This window comes from Xenopus laevis, chromosome 3L, assembly GCF_017654675.1.
Source record: "Xenopus laevis strain J_2021 chromosome 3L, Xenopus_laevis_v10.1, whole genome shotgun sequence".
Lineage (NCBI taxonomy): Eukaryota > Metazoa > Chordata > Amphibia > Anura > Pipidae > Xenopus > Xenopus laevis.
Window position 1 is genome coordinate 50711973 of NC_054375.1, and position 16255 is coordinate 50728227.

A 16255-nucleotide genomic window follows, 5' to 3' on the forward strand; every position below is an offset into this window, starting at 1 on the left:
CCCAATAACTACATGACTAGTCCCACCAATGTGTAATTTTGGTTGCCGCTATTGCACTGTATATAAACTTCAGAAGGGGGTAGTGCTCTGTAGGTTTTCATAGCGAGAAAGCATTCAATGATAAACATAATAAACTACAGCCAGACATGTAAATAGAGCAGGCAGAATTCTTGCTGGGGGATTAATTGGCCCTTCAAATGTTTCATTGTTTATTGTGTTGCTTTAGGAATTTATGGGTGTGGTTGCTGGACTATAGATCCCACCAGGATTCAACCCTTCATAATAAACAGGGGAATTCTTTGAGTTATAGTCCAGCAAGATTTATAGTCTAGCAACGCTACTATGGACAGGCCCAAATTTGTGGCCACATTTTAGGGGCGGCATGCCACCCAGCTGCACCGTGATGGGTTCGGAAGCACTGGGGATATGCGGGACGATAGTTCTTTAAATCTCCCAAACGTCAATCCCTTTGCTCCAAACCTGACGAGATAAGGCTTGCACATGAGTGCACGTGAATATGAATGTGGTAGCCGGAAAGGGGAACAGGGGGGCAATGAGTGGTCCCAGCCTTGGGGCACCCTATGTATAAATCCAGCCAATGGCTATGGAAAGGTTACATCTCAAGGGATTTACCAAGGAATTTTTAACCAATGTGTCAATACCCAGAAATGATGTCCTCATGCTGTTTCGGGTCGGTCTTCATGACCCCTTTTAAGGAAGTGCGATTTTAGTCCTATGATAGGCAATAGTCATTGAACTAAGGCTGAAGGGCTCAGTATAAGCCACCAGACTCAGCATCTGGGCTCTTTTTTGCAAAAGAGAAGCAGAGCAGAAACCATCATTATAGAAGAATTTGCACTTGTGCAGTCTGCACATAAAGGGGTGGTTCACCTTGAAATTAACTTTTAGTATGTTATAGAATGGGCTATTTATAGCAATTGGTTTTCATTAATTATTTTTATAGTTTTTTCAATTATTTGCCTTCATCTTCTGACTCTTTCCAGCTGGGGGGGGGGGGTCTCTGACCCCAGCAGCAAAAAACTATCGCTTTGTGAGGATACAGTTTTATTGCTATTGTTACCTTGTATTAGTTATCTTTTTATGCAGGTTATTCATATTCATATTCCCGTCTCTTGTCCAAACCACTGCCTGGTTGCTAGAGTAAATAAGACCCTAGCAATTAGATAGCTGCTGCAATTCCAAACTGGAGAGCAAAAACCTATATAATTGAAAAATTATAAAAAAAATAAAATAAAGAAGAATTGCATATTGTCTTAGATTTATATCAATATCTACATCATATTAAAAGTTAATTTAAAGGTGAACAACCCCTTTAAAGAGATCATTTCCAGTTAAAAATATTGTCTTAACGTTTCCAGGGGTGGCTAAAATTAAGCTTTATAGATGCCCATTTGTTATAACCCGGTAGTGATAGTTGTGCTATACAGTATATATATATATATATATATATATATATATATATATATATATATATTTGCCAGTGTCATTCTGTACAATTGTTTCCAAAATGAATAACAGTTCAGTTGGATTTAAGCAATTAGAGACACATTATGACTTATTCCACCAAGATGATATAATCCCAAATAATTTGTTGTTTCTGCACTATAACAGCATGCTGCTATTCTCTAAGCCAATTTAGAGTCCCACCAACCTGAAACAGTTGTAAGTTTTGGATGCAGATCACCATGCCCATGGTTTTTTTCCCCCTAGAATTCCAGTATAAATGCAGGTGCATGTTGAGTTGCGTAGACTGTAATGCAATGCACCAATATGAATACAAATAGCATCCATTTTGGTAAATTTTGCATCTATTAGTAAAATTGGTTATTTAATAGTCATGGATGTCTGGTTCAATTTTTGTCCCACGGCACCAGATTTAGCTGAAAAATCACCAGTGAATAATATGTAATAAAAATGGTCAAACCACATGCATTGTGTGATAAATGTGCATAGTACAACTATGCTGCATCATTAGAGGAGCTGCTGTGCACCAATGACCAGCTTTCCTACAGTGGTGTCCTTTAAAAATTGGAAGTGTGACAGTTCCCAAAGTATTTCTGAATCCATTCAAGGGAAACTAGATACTTAGGGGGTTATTTATTAAAGGTCAAGTTGTTTTTTGCCCAAAAAATTTAGTTTTCGAGGGTATTTTTCAGTCAAAACTCAAATTTTTAAATAAAACTCATATTTTTCTATATTTATTATACCCCGAACTTGGAAATAGCTCAAATACCGAAAAAACTCCAGATAAAACCTGTCGAGGTCATGTAGAAGTCAATGGCAGGGGTCCCTTCAACCCTTTGAAGATGTTGGTAGCCTTCATGATGTTCTAGTTTTTTTTAGTGGGTTTCACTCGAAAACTCAAGGTTTTTTTTTGCGGAAAACACAATTAATCCGAGTTTTTCACCTCAAATTCACTGATTTATGTTTTTTCCATTGAAGTTTATTCTTAAATCAGAAAACATTCAAGTCGTGAGTTTGTTTGAGGTATAAAAAACTTCACAAACCTCTAAAACTCGACCTTTGATAACTAACTCTCTTAAAACAGATAATATAATACTACACTGCACTGTGGCCATTTTTAAAGAGGTCCAATAATCGCATTTCATCTTAGTTTTTACAGCTGAGAGAAGATCACAGGTGCTTAGGAATGTTCCTCCTGGAGCTCAAAGCTAAATATGGATACGTGTATATGGCCAGATGGGTTCCATCCAAGGTTATTTAAAGAGCTTAGGGGTGTGCTGGCAACATAATTAGCAGCACTATTTAACTAGTCACAACTGACAAGTGCTGTTCCAGATGGCTGGAGAAATGCAGTCCCAAGTCACCAAAGTAGTAGTAAGAAAGTCAGATCACTTTGGGTCAACAACCCCAAAATCAGATGGGAAGAAATTAAGGGATCATGTCTGCATGAAATTGGAGAAGGAACATATACTGTATATAAGATTAGGATGTTTTTGACAAGGTTCCAAACAGACTGGGTAAACAGCTGCTATGCATGAGAAATCAATTTAAAAAGGACACATGCTAAATTATAAGCTGCTATTATAGAAAAGCACTACTCACCGTTTATAACTGATGACATCACTACTCACCGTTTATAAGGATATAATTTACCAGATATTCATGGCTTTTGTGTATTATATATATATATATATATATATATATATATATATATATATATATATATATACTCTGAGGCAAGTTGTATCTGTGCATTAATAAATTAGCCCTTTGGTTGCGATAGACTCTACTCATAGTTAGAGACCTAACTATATTTATTATATATCCAGAATGTTTGGGACCTGGGGTTTTCTGGATAAGGGGTCTTTCATTAATTTGGATCTCCATCCATTGTCTAGTGTCTACTAAAAAATCATTCAAACATGAATTAAACCCAATAGGATTGTTTTGCATCCAATACGGATTAATTATATCTTAGTTGGCATGAAGTAGAAGCTACTGTTTTATTATTATAGAGAAAAAAAGGAAACAATTTACATTTATTTAAATTATTTCATTAAAATTGAGTCAATGCGAGAAGGCTTCCTAGATAATGGATCCTGTACCTGTGTGTGTGTGTGTATATATATAAATATATATATATATATATATATATATATATATATATATTCCACTATATTCCTGGCACTCACAAAAGCCATTATTATGCCTGAGTGCAAAATCATCAAATAATCTCCATTCACACCAAAAGATCCGCATTCACTTAAAATTGGGGAAAAAAAAGAATTTTGTTCTGCAATAAAAATGTTTTTTTCAATTTTAAGCCCTGTGAGTGCGGATCTTTCGGAGTGAATATATATAATTTTTTTTTTAATTAGAGGAGAATTCCAATTCCAGTATCATGTTCCAGAGCTAAGCATCATTTCACACTTCTTTCCCACAAGCTACTTCCACATTCTGAATAAACTGAAGTCTAGATTGGAAGAATGTAATAAGAGTCAGTAAAAAAAATGTGTAAATAAAAATAAAACCCTTCATTGTGCAGTGAAATATTCTTCACTTGACCTCTCACATTATAACCAAATAGAGGGTATTTGAAAGACCTGATTAAAGGTGGCATATTCTTTGGCACAAAAATAAGAACCTCTTCAGTAAGAGTTTTTATTATGCTGCACCCTGGCACAAACCATAATGTGTGCAATCGGGGGAGGCGTAGAGGATCTACTGTACAGGTTCACAAAGCCCATATTTAATGCACACATGACATTGGAGGCTTTCGTATGTGATGTATTTCTTGGACAACTGTTAAAGTACTTTCTTTTCTATAACATATTACTGAGTGTACAGACAAGTTTTTAAGGCTAATTATAAAAACAGAAACTTGTGCAATAAATGTTCCCGTTTCAGTTACCCGTGCCGGCAGCCACCCTGCAGATGATCACATGTTTCATGCCAGACAGACAACTTAGCAGTTCTTAAGCAGACTTGCGTATGATAAAGTCAAGCAGCAGTAACTGCTGTTTTCATTTAGAAGATCCGCTTGAAACTTTATACTATAAAGCAGAAAAAAATAGAACAGCTTTGTAATGCAGAATAAAGCTAATACAGCTATAATTTAACATTACTATTAGTACAAATAAAAACCACAATTTTTACCAAATATGTATGTCATCCATTATACACAGTGCATAATACCTTCAACACATTAATGAACATTTCTGAACTTTGCTTTTCTTTTCCAGTTGTAACCAAGTAGGAGGCATGAACTGCACTTTATACTATATATGCCTTTATACTATAACCCAATAACTACATGACTAGTCCCACCAATGTGTAATTTTGGTTGCCGCTATTGCACTGTATATAAACTTCAGAAGGGGGTAGTGCTCTGTAGGTTTTCATAGCGAGAAAGCATTCAATGATAAACATAATAAACTACAGCCAGACATGTAAATAGAGCAGGCAGAATTCTTGCTGGGGGATTAATTGGCCCTTCAAATGTTTCATTGTTTATTGTGTTGCTTTAGGAATTTATGGGTGTGGTTGCTGGACTATAGATCCCACCAGGATTCAACCCTTCATAATAAACAGGGGAATTCTTTGAGTTATAGTCCAGCAAGATTTATAGTCTAGCAACGCTACTATGGACAGGCCCAAATTTGTGGCCACATTTTAGGGGCGGCATGCCACCCAGCTGCACCGTGATGGGTTCGGAAGCACTGGGGATATGCGGGACGATAGTTCTTTAAATCTCCCAAACGTCAATCCCTTTGCTCCAAACCTGACGAGATAAGGCTTGCACATGAGTGCACGTGAATATGAATGTGGTAGCCGGAAAGGGGAACAGGGGGGCAATGAGTGGTCCCAGCCTTGGGGCACCCTATGTATAAATCCAGCCAATGGCTATGGAAAGGTTACATCTCAAGGGATTTACCAAGGAATTTTTAACCAATGTGTCAATACCCAGAAATGATGTCCTCATGCTGTTTCGGGTCGGTCTTCATGACCCCTTTTAAGGAAGTGCGATTTTAGTCCTATGATAGGCAATAGTCATTGAACTAAGGCTGAAGGGCTCAGTATAAGCCACCAGACTCAGCATCTGGGCTCTTTTTTGCAAAAGAGAAGCAGAGCAGAAACCATCATTATAGAAGAATTTGCACTTGTGCAGTCTGCACATAAAGGGGTGGTTCACCTTGAAATTAACTTTTAGTATGTTATAGAATGGGCTATTTATAGCAATTGGTTTTCATTAATTATTTTTATAGTTTTTTCAATTATTTGCCTTCATCTTCTGACTCTTTCCAGCTGGGGGGGGGGGTCTCTGACCCCAGCAGCAAAAAACTATCGCTTTGTGAGGATACAGTTTTATTGCTATTGTTACCTTGTATTAGTTATCTTTTTATGCAGGTTATTCATATTCATATTCCCGTCTCTTGTCCAAACCACTGCCTGGTTGCTAGAGTAAATAAGACCCTAGCAATTAGATAGCTGCTGCAATTCCAAACTGGAGAGCAAAAACCTATATAATTGAAAAATTATAAAAAAAATAAAATAAAGAAGAATTGCATATTGTCTTAGATTTATATCAATATCTACATCATATTAAAAGTTAATTTAAAGGTGAACAACCCCTTTAAAGAGATCATTTCCAGTTAAAAATATTGTCTTAACGTTTCCAGGGGTGGCTAAAATTAAGCTTTATAGATGCCCATTTGTTATAACCCGGTAGTGATAGTTGTGCTATACAGTATATATATATATATATATATATATATATATATATATATATATATATATATTTGCCAGTGTCATTCTGTACAATTGTTTCCAAAATGAATAACAGTTCAGTTGGATTTAAGCAATTAGAGACACATTATGACTTATTCCACCAAGATGATATAATCCCAAATAATTTGTTGTTTCTGCACTATAACAGCATGCTGCTATTCTCTAAGCCAATTTAGAGTCCCACCAACCTGAAACAGTTGTAAGTTTTGGATGCAGATCACCATGCCCATGGTTTTTTTCCCCCTAGAATTCCAGTATAAATGCAGGTGCATGTTGAGTTGCGTAGACTGTAATGCAATGCACCAATATGAATACAAATAGCATCCATTTTGGTAAATTTTGCATCTATTAGTAAAATTGGTTATTTAATAGTCATGGATGTCTGGTTCAATTTTTGTCCCACGGCACCAGATTTAGCTGAAAAATCACCAGTGAATAATATGTAATAAAAATGGTCAAACCACATGCATTGTGTGATAAATGTGCATAGTACAACTATGCTGCATCATTAGAGGAGCTGCTGTGCACCAATGACCAGCTTTCCTACAGTGGTGTCCTTTAAAAATTGGAAGTGTGACAGTTCCCAAAGTATTTCTGAATCCATTCAAGGGAAACTAGATACTTAGGGGGTTATTTATTAAAGGTCAAGTTGTTTTTTGCCCAAAAAATTTAGTTTTCGAGGGTATTTTTCAGTCAAAACTCAAATTTTTAAATAAAACTCATATTTTTCTATATTTATTATACCCCGAACTTGGAAATAGCTCAAATACCGAAAAAACTCCAGATAAAACCTGTCGAGGTCATGTAGAAGTCAATGGCAGGGGTCCCTTCAACCCTTTGAAGATGTTGGTAGCCTTCATGATGTTCTAGTTTTTTTTAGTGGGTTTCACTCGAAAACTCAAGGTTTTTTTTTGCGGAAAACACAATTAATCCGAGTTTTTCACCTCAAATTCACTGATTTATGTTTTTTCCATTGAAGTTTATTCTTAAATCAGAAAACATTCAAGTCGTGAGTTTGTTTGAGGTATAAAAAACTTCACAAACCTCTAAAACTCGACCTTTGATAACTAACTCTCTTAAAACAGATAATATAATACTACACTGCACTGTGGCCATTTTTAAAGAGGTCCAATAATCGCATTTCATCTTAGTTTTTACAGCTGAGAGAAGATCACAGGTGCTTAGGAATGTTCCTCCTGGAGCTCAAAGCTAAATATGGATACGTGTATATGGCCAGATGGGTTCCATCCAAGGTTATTTAAAGAGCTTAGGGGTGTGCTGGCAACATAATTAGCAGCACTATTTAACTAGTCACAACTGACAAGTGCTGTTCCAGATGGCTGGAGAAATGCAGTCCCAAGTCACCAAAGTAGTAGTAAGAAAGTCAGATCACTTTGGGTCAACAACCCCAAAATCAGATGGGAAGAAATTAAGGGATCATGTCTGCATGAAATTGGAGAAGGAACATATACTGTATATAAGATTAGGATGTTTTTGACAAGGTTCCAAACAGACTGGGTAAACAGCTGCTATGCATGAGAAATCAATTTAAAAAGGACACATGCTAAATTATAAGCTGCTATTATAGAAAAGCACTCCTTTTGACAATGACTGATAATGCCTGATGCTTGAATATAAATATGCTTATATTTGCTTTGTTGTAACTTCTATTTGCTCATGTGCAATATATTCTGAGAGGTCCTGGAAAAGCACTGGCCTACTGAATGCAGCAAATGGAACTGCTGCTTGTTGTCATTGTAGTGCAGCAGATGTGCTCCACTCCCTTTTCAAACAGCCTGTATTTTCTTCCTAGCATGACCTAGGTATTGGGTTTATCTAGAGGCCCATTTATTAAACCTTGGTATTTTCTGGTCAAGGTTTTTAGGGGGAAATATTGAATTTTTCATGGGAAAAAACTAGAATTTTTAGGGATTTATTATACCCCAAAGCTGCTAAAAAACTGAATACAAAAATACGCCATCTAAAACCTGTTGAGGTCATGTAGAAGTCAATGGCAGATGTCCCTGAAGTTGTTTCTTGATATTGTGATCTGCGCTGGATAATCGGAAAAAGTCAGGGTTTTTGTCTGATAATTAGTGATGGGCGAATTCCTCCCGCGAAATTCACGAAAAGGGGAAAAATTTGTGAAATGCGAAAATTGCTAACTGCGTTAATTTTGGATGCTCATCTAAAAAGTCAAAGGGCGTCCGAATAGTGTTAATGCACGGCGATTTTGACGCAAGTGACTTTCCAGACGCGCGTCCATATATTTTTGATGCTGGAAATTCACCGCGAATTCACGCCAGGAGAATTTATTCGCCCATCGCTACTGATAATCCAAAAAAGTCAAGTTTTCGATATGAAAATTCGATAAATTTGATTTTCAGAGTGTCAATTGTATGATATGAACTGACACTCGATTTTGTCATGATGTTTTGTCGATTATTTTTCAAGAAAAAATAAGTTCAATTGGTGGATTGGATTTAGGTCAACTTTGTTTTCAGAAAAAAATTTCGTTTTAGTAAATAACCCCCCATATGTTTAAATTTCTTTTTTTGTAGACGTGGGGACCTATTAATTTTAGGGTTTTGAAACCACGACCAAATCCAATTGTTAATAAATGGGCCCCTTAAAGTATGGTGATCCACATTATTGAAAGACCCCTTTTCTGGAAAACCCCAAGTCTCGAGCATTCTGGATAACAGGTCCCATACCTGTAGCTGTTCTAAATCTACAAGTTCCAGTATTGTGGAGAAGGGGTTAGACTCTCAGATACTGGTACAGAAAACAGATATTGGCAAAAGTTACTAAAACTGAAAGTTTGGAAAAGAAGTTAAAAATACAATTGTAGCACAGGGAGAAGGAATTGAATGCACACCTCTTGTATCAAAGGCCACAATTTATATTTAAAAATATATTATTGTGACTTGCTTAGCCCAGGAGCTGTCAATTTTATTTTTAAACTCGCTCTATGTAAATACAAAGAAAAATGTTTAGAAATAAATTAAAGATTTGTTAGCTGAATTCATGCAGGGAGTTATTTTTGTGTAAGTTGCCTAAAATAATTTAGGTAGCCTATAATTTTATTTGAATAGAACCCCACATTATGTCTTTCCGCACTGTACACACGAACTTCACAGTTTGTACATTTCTTTCCATAATCTGTAAATCACAGAGCAGGTAGAACTCTTTCTGGGAACGGCTCTTTTAAACTGAATTCAATCATTTTGCTGCATGCCTCCCAACAAAAAAACAGATTTCAATGTTAGCCTTATAATAAGGAATGCTGAAGAAGCTACAGAATTAAACCCATTCACCTAACACAAAGTCACCAGCTTAGGCTCACAGGTTTGTGTTCCCAGCTTTTCATAGCAACCTGTGCCATTCCTGTTTACTAATTCTCTTTTCCAGGAGACTCCTATATAATCTAACAACATTTTTGAAATACTTTCTAACTAGTTAGTTCATCATTTGTTTTCTTTATCTGCTGATGAATCCATCTATTAAATTATATGAAGTAGCCACATATTTCACAGCACTGTACAATAAGGGGCCGATTCACTAAATTCGAGTGAAGGATTCGAAGTAAAAAAACTTCGAATTTCGAAGTATTTTTTGGGCTACTTCGACCATCGAATGGGCTACTTCGACCTTCGACTACAACTTCGAATCGAAGGATTCAAAGTAAAAATCGTTCGACTATTCGACCATTCGATAGTCGAAGTACTGTCTCTTTAAAAAAAACTTCGACCCCCTAGTTCGGCAGATAAAAGCTACCGAAGTCAATGTTAGCCTATGGGGAAGGTCCCCATAGGCTTGCCTATGTTTTTTTGATCGAAGGATATTCCTTCGATCGTTGGATTTAAATCCTTCGAATCGTTCGATCGAAGGAATAATCCTTCGATCGTACGATCGCAGAATTTGCGCTAAATCCTTCGACTTCGATATTCGAAGTCAAAGGATTTCAATTCCTAGTCGAATATCGAGGGTTAATTAACCCTCGATATTCGACCCATAGTGAATCAGCCCTTAAAAGTCTGTACACCCGAAAAATATATACATTAGGATGTTGATTTGAAAATGTTTTGGCTGCTCTTTCAACCTTTTTCAAAGTAGGAAGGAGCAGCCGAAATGTCAGTATGTGCCAAATAAAAATGTATTATTTTTTTTATAAGTCCTGAGATGTGCGGTTTTGTTTAATTACATGTTTATGGAACCAATTGAAAACTGCACACAGGCATACGATTTATTAATTTTTCGAGAGTGCTGATGTTCCATTATTTTGTTCTTGCACCTTCAACAAAATAAAACTTTTTTACATCATAAGTCCTGTGAGTAAGGCTACTTCAGCGAATATATATATATAGAGAGAGAGAGAGAGAGAGAGATATAGGTTTACGACTATATAGATATATGGAATAATGTACACCTTTTGTACAGTATAAGTATTTTATAAGTCACCAATAAGTTCAACAGCCAAATAAAAAGGCACAATAAATCGGCCACAAGCTGAACTGTTGATAAATAATATTCCCTTAAAAGGATATAAGTTACAGGATATTCTTGTGTATTGTATATAAAAAATTGAATTTTCTGTAATGATGATATAGTAGAGAAAAGCAATCGACTGGGGATTTTGTTTCAGAAGAAAATATTCAAAATCTTTCAAAATGCCTGGTTTAATGAAGATGCATAGCTGAAACTTTTAAAGGGAAAACATAAATACAAATTCCTAATCAGGCTCCTGCTATATTACAGGAATATTTCTCAGACGTTTCTGCATACTGTAAGTGAAAAAAAAAAATACACCGCATAACTGCTTCTACTTTATGGGTCTACAAGGTTCATATGCCAATAATTATTCAGTGCAACAGCCAGTTACCAGTGGGAAGAATAGTAGACTAGCAACAGATAGATAGGAGATTCTCATAGCAGTAATGTAACTATCCCTATGTAACATACCCCAAAACTCAAGCTCCAAAAGAAATTGACATACTTTTCTCTTTGCAGATAGATAAAGGACACAATAGCTAGCAGTGGGGGCAATGTTATAAAAGGTGCAATGTTTCCACCCAAACTGATAATCCAATGAACAGGCAGCTTTTACTTTACTGTCACTTGTTTGAAAGCAAATATCTGATTGGTTGCTATGGTTTATTAGATCAGTTGAAAACCTTTGGCAGGACCTCACATGTACACCCCCCCCCCCCACAAAAAAAATAATAACTACAGATTTGCATGAAACACACAAAGATATACTACAAATGAACTTGAAATTAAAATGCTGCAGAACATTATGTCAGGACCAGGCAGGTTAGCGCTAATTTCTGATTGGTTGCAATGGCTTACTGGTAGTTTTACACACAAGGTGGCATTACGTATGAGCAGTTTTATTATTGTCTCTTAACTTTTTTTTTTTTGACACAGAGAAAGTATGTGATTTAAGACCTTAAGATTTTATTTCTCTGACTTCATCTATTATTCCCTTATTTGATATGTGCTATGAACGGGCACTTATTAGCGCTATTAATATTCTGTAATATTGCAGCTTGTCTGGGGAACACTATGTTCTTTTAGGGCACAATAAAAATATAAAATAACAAGCCAAATTGCATTTTAATTCGAGTGACAAAACAATAATCAAGTACTATTGTTTCAGATTTTCATTTTTATTAGCATTATTTTTTACATATTGGCAATGTATACCAATTTGAAATGTCTTTTATGGCCTTTTTAGCGTTGTGACATACTTTAGTCACAACCATAAAAGATGAATTAGCCCACATTCTGGCACAAGTCAATATTATCTCCAAATTTGCTCTGTGTTTGTTATTGAATCCTTTGTTCCTTTTTTATAAGGACAGATTATGTTTTCAATGTTATAAATCTTGTAAAGTTTGCACTGGGTCTAGAAACACATATCAGCCAATCATGATGTGGCATTTACTGGGCATCTACAGTCATATGAAAAAGTTTGGGAACCCCTCTTAATTCTTTGGAGTTTTGTTTATCATTGGCTGAGCTTTCAAAGTAGCAACTTCCTTTTAATATATAACATACCTTATGGAAACAGTAGTATTTCAGCAGTGACATAAAGTTTATTGGATTAATAGAAAATATGCAATATGCTTCATAACAAAATTAGACAGGTGCATAAATTTGGGCACCCCAACAGAGATATTACATCAATACTTAGTTGAGCCTCCTTTTGCAAATGTAACAGCCTCTAGATAACTCCTATAGCCTTTGATGAGTGTCTGGATTCTGGGTGGTGGTATTTTTGACCATTCATCTATACAAAATCAGTTCAGTTAAATTTGATGGCTGCCGAACGTGGACAGCCTGCTTCAAGTCATCCCATAGATTTTCGATGATATTCAAGTCAGGGGACTGTGACGGCCATTACAGAATATTGTACTTCTCCCTCTGCATAAATGCCTTTGTAGATTTCTAAGTGTGTTTATGGTCATTGTCTTGTTGGAATATCCAACCCCTGTGTAACTTCAACCTTGTGACTGATGCTTGAACATTATCCTGAAGAATTTGATGATATTGGGTTGAATTCATCTGATCCTCGACTTTAACAAGGGCCCCAGTCCCTGAACTAACCACACAGCCCCACAGCATGATGGAACCTCCACCAAATTTGACAGTAGGTAGCAGGTGTTTTTCTTGGAATGCGGTGCTCTTCTGCCGCCATACAAAGCACTTTTTGTTGTAACCAAATAACTAAATTGTTGTTTTATCTGGCCAAAACACTTTGTTCCAAAATGACTGTGGCTTGTATAAATGAGCTTTTACATACAACAGGCGACTCTGTTTGTGGCGTGAGTGCAGAAAGGGCTTCTTTCTCATCACCCTGCCATACAGATGTTCTTTGTACAAATTGCGCTGAATTGTAGAACGATGTACAGATACACCTACAGCAAGAAGTTCTTGCAGGTCTTTGGAGGTGATATTTGGGTTGTCTGTAACCATTCTCACAATCCTCCGCATATGCCGCTCCTGTATTTTACTTGGCCTGCCAGACCTCAGTTTTACAACAACTGTGCCTTTGGCCTTCCATTTCCTGATTACATTCCTAACAGTTGAAAATGACAGTTTGAACCTCTGAGATAGCTTTTTGTAGCCTTCCCCTAAACCATGATACTGAACAATCTTTGTTTTCAGATATTTTGAGAGTTGCTTTGAGGATCCCATGCTGTCACTCTTCAGAGGAGAGTCAAACAGAAGCACAACTTGCAATTGGCTGCCTTAAATACCTTTTCTCATGATTGGACACACCTGCCTATGAAGTTCAAGGCTTAACAAACTAATCCAACCAATTTGGTGTTGCCAGTAATCAATATTGAGCAGTTACATGCATTCAAATTAGCACAATTACAAGGGCACCCAAATTTTTGCAAAGCCAGTTTTTCACATTTGATTTAATTTCATACAACTGAATACTGCTTCACTAAAAATCTTTGTTCAGAAAACACCCCAGTACTCAGATGGTTATGGGAAATGAAAGACATACCACTGTTATCTTTTTTTGTTGAAAGTGGAGTAAATTATTATGCAGGCTGAGAGGGGTTCCCAAACTTTTTCATATGACTGTATTTGAGAGTAATCAAAGCAATCAATCAAATACATTTTAAGGCGAATTTCCCCACTTTAAGTAAGGTTAAAAATAAAATGACCTATTATACAACAAGGATTCATATTTCATGATGTTCCTGGCTGGTCCCCCTGGTGACTGATTATTCAAGTAACAGGGTATTTCTGTTTAACGAAAGATAATCAACTTCTAAGCAACTTTTAATGACACCTTCATTAAAAAAGCATTACAAATGAACTTTGTGAATGTAACTATTATTAAAAAAGCAGAATCTGTTCTGCATTCCTGATTCTATAAATGGAAAAAGAATCAGAAATAAAGTAGGAGTTAGAGATAGGTAGTAGGAAGAAAGAAAGAGAAAGAAAGAAAGAAACTTAAAAGGGTGGTTCATATTTAAACTAACTTTTAGTATGATGTAGAGTGATTTCTGAGACAATTTTCAAATAGTTTTCATTTTTTATTTGTTGTTTTTGAGTTATTTAGATTTTTATTCAGCAGCTCTCCAGTTTGCAATTTCAGCACTCTGGTTGCTAGGGTCCAACGTACCATAGCAGCCGTGCATTGATTTGAATAAGGAACTGGAATCTGAATAGGAGAGGGTCTGAATGAACAGATAAATAAAAACTAGCAATAACAATACATTTGTAGCCTTACAGAACATTTGTTTTTTTTAGATGGGATCAGTGACCCCCCATTTGAGAACTGGAAAGAGTCAGAAGAAGAAGACAAATCATTTAAAAGCTATAAAAAATAAATAATGAAGGGCAATTGAAAAGTTGCTTAGTTAGCAATTCTGTAACATACTAAAATGTAAAGAAAAACAAACCTGTACTACTAAAATCCCTTACCCCCCTATCTTACAAAGACCCCCCTCCCTGCTCCTCCCTCCAGCCTACGTGCTACCTTTGCTAAATGCTCCTAACTCTTTACTTACCCCTCGGTGCAGATTCTGTCCAGCGGGCGCTATCTTCAGCCGCTTCGGTAATCTTTGGGTCTTCTTCCGGTGCCTCGGCGATTGCCGTGACTTTCAGAGCATGCATAGCTTTCACGAAACAGAAAACAGCTCCAACTGTGCATGCGCCGATACGGCACTTACTTCACGAAGATTATCGAAGAGAAGAAGATGGCTGCCGTGAACTCCGATGCTCTGAATCTGCACCGAGGGGTAAGTAATGAGTTAGAGGTATTTAGCAAAGGTAGCACGTAGGCTGGGGGGGGAGCAGGGTAGGGTAGGGGGTAGGGGATTTTAGTAGCAAGGGTTTACTTCTCCTTTAAAGGTGAACCACCCCATGTAAAAGCTACATCTGTCCTTGGGAGATGCACTGTACAATCCCTCACGTCATACACGTTTATCTGACTAATTAAGCAGAATGTAATTCACCCATGGGGTCGAGATTTCCTGGAAGCTAGTTCCTCCATGTTGTACATAATTCTAATCTTGTTTAAAGGAAAACTATATCCCCAAAATGAATACTTAAGCAACAAATAGTTTATATCAAATTGAATGACATATTAAAGAATCTTACCAAACTGGAATATATATTTACATAAATATTGCCCTTTTACATCTCTTGCCTTGAACCACCATTTCATGACTCTATCTGTGCTGCCTCAGAGATCACCTGACCAGAAATACTACAACACTAACTGTAACAGGAAGAAATGAGGAAGCAAAAGGCAGAACTCTGTCTGTTAATTGGCTCATGTGATCTTACATGTGGTTTGTATGTGTGCACAGTGAATCTTACGATCTCAGGGGGCGGCCCTTATTTTTTAAAATGGCAATTTTCTATTTATGATTACCCAATGGCACATACTACTAGAAAAGTATATTATTATGATAATGGTTCATTTACATGAAGCAGGGTTTTACACATGAGCTGTTTTACTCAGTATCTTTTAATAGAGACCTACATTGTTTGGGGGGTATAGTTTTCCTTTAACTTGCTTTGCCAGGATACAGCTGGAGGTTGCCAGTTTATTGCAACGTACCATTTAGCTGCCAAGGGGATATGACTGAGCAGTTGTATGCTGTTTTTATTTGTAAGCGGCATTTCTGGTAAAGTGCAGAGGAAATACATCCTGTAAAGGCTCAAGACATTGGTCCCAATATATGTGAATAAGGGGGCCTTTCACCATGGAACTAAGTCTAAGGATGGATACAATTTGCCTTGTAAGTAAAATAAAGACTAGAGACGGTGCTGCTCCTTCATGAATTGCAAGATAAAGCTGAAGAAATGAAGAAAAACCAAAAAAAAGCTCCCTGAATTAAAAACACATTAGGAAGGAAAGGCACAAGTGGCAAAAAACATTGTGATTTGCACCCATTTCTGTGCCTTGCACCATACCCTGTACTTTGTAAATGACTGCAACTGAAAATGC